This window comes from Callorhinus ursinus, unplaced genomic scaffold, assembly GCF_003265705.2.
Source record: "Callorhinus ursinus isolate GAN/ISIS: 27379988/994484 unplaced genomic scaffold, GSC_fseal_2.0 scaffold9, whole genome shotgun sequence".
Lineage (NCBI taxonomy): Eukaryota > Metazoa > Chordata > Mammalia > Carnivora > Otariidae > Callorhinus > Callorhinus ursinus.
Window position 1 is genome coordinate 34912627 of NW_027397071.1, and position 4819 is coordinate 34917445.

Below are 4819 nucleotides of genomic sequence, written 5' to 3' on the forward strand. Positions count from 1 at the left end.
TGAGAAACAAACTGAAGGTTCTAGAGGGGAGGGGGGTGGGGGGATGGGTTATCCTGGTGATGGGTATTAAAGAGGGCACATACTGAATGGAGCACTGGGTGTTATATGCAAATAATGAATCATGGAACACTGCATCAAAAACTAATGATGTAATGTATGGTGATTAACATAACATAATAATAAAAAAAACAGGGAAGAATAAAACATTGGGTGCTCTGATGCTTGAGTATAATCATACATGCATATGCATAGTTTGCATCTAAAACATCAAAGGACAAAATGATGTTCTGTCTTTTTTCATTAATTTTAGTGCATTTGACAGCTTTCTTTTTGTGAATATATTTTGCTATACTTTTAGAAGGAAAATATTGGCAAGTATTGCAAACACAAATGCAATTCTCTTCTAAATATCTTGTCTTCCTGATGTTAACAAAAAAGTACACAAATACCCTTGGAAATTAAGGGGCAAAAGGAGCCTCTCAAATATGTCCAGGAAGTTCTAATGAGTAATTCCTTAGGTTCAGAGATGATTTAGAGGTGGATAAAATGGCAAGTTGAGTTCATCTTGATATAACGTAAGGAATTAAGACAAAAAAGTAATAAAGTGGAACTGTTAAGAAAGAAAAAAATGGTATTGAGGAAGAAAGCAGTAAAATCAAGGATGTATTATGAACACTATTTGTATAGTGCTTTATAGTAAAGAAAAAATTTTTCATAAACATTAGGTAATAACAAATGTATTATAAGTGAACTCTTACTACAGGAGATGTGCTTTGTGAATCCACATTTTAAACACTTTCTTATTGTAAATCTCAAAATAATAGACCAACACTCTATGTATATGGACAATGTGGACATGTGAAGTCTCTAACCAATAACGGATAGAATGCTATGCCAAATTGATCGGTTTTAGGCCAATGCAATAAAAAAAATCAATGCCAATAAGAAAACATGATGCGTGATCCACAAGACTGAAACTTTAGATTTCATCCCTTCATGATGAGAAGGAATGACTATCGTTCTGCCAAGCATTGTTTTGAAGTGGTAAAATATCCATGAAAAACATTTCTAGTGAGATAAAAGTATGGTATAATTGATTCAGGAGTATAACTGAATAGCATAACAGTTAAGTAGAGAATTAACAATGCCTGTCTCCCAAAAAAAAGAGTTTTAAAATTTTTTGAAAAGATAAAAGTAAAGATAAATCCATTAATGAGGAGGAATGCTATTCATAACAGGTATTTATATCTATGAAAAAGAGAGTAGGGATCATTGAAGGGAAAATTTTTCCCATTTAAACTGTCAAGATCTAACATTAAAAGACTTTTTTTTTTGCAGGAATTCTTGCAAATGAGAACAACAATAGAAGTTTTCGAGACAGCTGACCCTGATTTTGAATACATTTCAGAAGTATTTAGAAAATTAAATACACAAAAGATTTATCATAAAAAGAAGCATCCCGTTTCCTCCAAAGGAGAAAATGTCTCTTAAAAAAGAGCACTTACGATGTAGCTTTCTCATAAACCGCTTAACTTCACAGATTCGAAAATGTTTTTAGAAAGCTATGTTGCATTTGATTTTGCAAATTTATGTTGGTGACCAGTGTGATGAGAAGACTAAAATTAAGGCTTGGTGTCATGTGTTGCCTTAATGTGTAGTAGAATTGGGAAGGCCATGATGGTCTGACTGCAAGTTCCCACCACACTGATCCCACAGAAAAGGTCCTGTAGCCAAACAGCTCTCTTAAAAGGGGACCGGGCACCATTCCCGCTTATCCTTGAGTAGCAAGTTTCAGTTCCCCACTAGACCACTGAGTTATTCACACAGGCCAATCACATGTTCCCACAGGAAACAACCAATGTGGCCCCTGACCTTCCGGATCCTCTAAAGCCTGCCTCCAACAGCCCCTGGGTGTTCGCTCTGTTTCCAAATACAGCTTCTGTGTGCCTTTCACAGCTTCCAGTGTCCTCCTCCTGTGAGGATATGTGACCAATAAACTGCTACCAGTCGCATCTGCCCAGTGTCAGGTGTCATGTGTTTGGCCATCTCCAGAGCCCTAGGGTAGAAATCTCTCCTCACCAGTGGTGTGAAAAGAAGGCTATAAAAACAAAACAAAACAAAATAAAAAACATGTATTATTTTTATGATATGAAATGTATTTCAGGTACAGAATCTCAATAACATTATGTATATATAGGAAATAATATTGCAGCTTGTCATAATTTTGTGATCTCTTTCTAGCAACTCATTAGATTCTAAGTCATAGGGTATACTTTATAAGGGGATGTACTGAGGCAGAGTTAATACATGAGAACGAGTCACTTGCAGAATAAATTATCCAGAAGGGTATAGATCACAGGTCTTCTCACTTCAAAGTCTTTTTTCTTTCTATAATACTGAATTGTCAGAGTAATATAGAGATCTCACTATAAAAATCCATTTTCAGTAATAACCTAACACCAAACATGTATTTCACATGTTTCTCCTACTTTTCACTAAATTTCTTCCTTTGAACCTTCTCAACATTATTCATGACAGTCAACTGGAGTCTTGTTTTAGTCAAGAATGCCTGCCTGCTACATAGAATTTTCTCTCAGACAAAAATCAAATAGAACCTTGAGATGACTATTCTCTTCTTTCCACCCTCTCTCTGGTATGGTTCTCCAGTGATATCATTAATTTTTCCAGTATTCAACCAAGATATAAATAGAACAGTAACTGTCAAATGCATACAATTCTTAACTCTAACTCTGTTCCCATGCTCATTAAAATTTGAGATCTTTCAGTGTTCCAGTTAGTTGAAGGGTAGAAAAATAGAAATGTAGCCATATTAATGATTAACAAAAATTATTGTGGCAAACTGATCATACCTCATCTCTAAATAAAAAGTTTGAGATATCTTTAATTTCCATTTAAATGGAGCATTTGGTTTTTTGCTTCTCTTGGTATTAATATTATATATTGCCATGAAAGTTAAGGTAGAAAAAGAGTAAAAAAATAAATAAATAAATAAATAAATAAAAACAACCAACAGTTAAGCAAAATGCAACTATTTTTGATCTGTCTTTAAAAACCAAAATCTGTTTTTATGATTGGACAACATTATGGATTATTTTCAATGTATGGCTTTCTGAAATATTTTCTTATGGAGGCCAATGGCTAATTTGAATATGATACATTTTTATTTCTCTTTTGCTTTTATTTTATTGACTATGATACATTAGAAACCATCTTAATGGGTACTTGTTCTGTTTTATAATAATTTATTTAAAAGATTTGTTATTAACTAGTGTAAAGTTAACATATTCATTGATGTATGTATTCACTGTTTAATTATTTATACCTAGTAATTCTAGATATCAGGACAAAATTATAGTTACCTAGAAGTAAAATTTATATACTTCTAGTTCCTGGTATGGAGTTCAGGGTATAGTCTGGTTGCTTTTTTTTTAAGCTATATTAGTGTCTTTTTAAGTTTGCAGTGCAAAACTTACCTGTTTTAAATATTGCTAGACAAAAAAATTATTAAAGCTGTTCTAAGGTAGCAGATCTTTGGTTCTTAATTACCCGTTTTTCCAAGTGTTGGATTGGACCCACCAGTTCTCTGATGCAAGTTCCTAGTTGCTCATATATATGCTCTATATCAGCTTGTACAGATGTTGGGTGGTTTTCCATTCAGGCACCGGTTCTAGCTAGTGTTCTTTCCAGCCATAAGATAACATGTCACCTATTTGTCAAAGCATACACATCAGCCATTATTTGATAACAGAGATTTTGTAGACTGTAGGTATTTAACAGAAAATATAACCTTGGCTTCTCTGCTTTTTAAGTTTTTCTTTCTTTTCTTTTTCTTTCTTTTCTTTTAATTTTGTTGTAAGAAATAGCATTCATGAAATTTTTGAGTCATATGCAGTTTATCTACTTTTTATGTCATAAGATTTATTTTAAAATCATGTCAATTCATCAGAGATTTTGTTTATTTAAGATAAATTATTTTCAATTTTTAAGGGATATTCTTTACTGAAGTTCACCATGTAATCATATGGCTATGGTATGTTGATGAAAGTGTAATTATTTACTTAACACAGTGGTGTACCCCTCATGAGCCTCAAAATATAAAAATTGTGATGTTTGATTTTCTTGTAAATGTGATTTTTTAAAGTATTGCAAATATTTGTTTATGTTCTCTCCTCTTAATTATGCACCCATAGAATTTGGTTTCATGTCTGCTCTCCTGACTGTTGATTAGGTCCTGCAGTTGCATTTCAGTATGGGCATTTACCGCACTTACTGGCTCTGACCAGTCCGTGTTTGATCATGTTGTTGCCTGAACCTTAAGTTATTGGCTTAATGCTCAGTTAAGGGCAAATTTTAAGGAGGGCTAAATCTTGTGGACGTTCTGGCAGTTGCACTGGTACCTGTACCTGGGGCTGTGTTGCCCTCACCTCCTCACACTGCCTGGGCACCCACTGCTATGGGGTTGGAGTCCCTGGAAATAGCAGGAGATTAGGAAGCAGGAGGAGTATTAGGGAGTATACCCAAGCTCAATCCTTGTGAAGGAGAAGGCAAGACAATGGGGTTGGAGAAGAGCTCTGATTCAGTTTTAACAAAGGCCCCAGCCAACCTGACTGAGGAATCAGAAGCTGTCATAACTTGTTTTTTTAATACATTTTTTTTTATTTTATTATGTTATGTTAATCACCATACATTGCATCATTAGTTTTTGATGTAGTGTTCCATGATTCATTGTTTGTGTATAACACCCAGTGCTCCACGCAGAATGTGCCCTCTTTAATACCCATCACCAGACTAACCCATC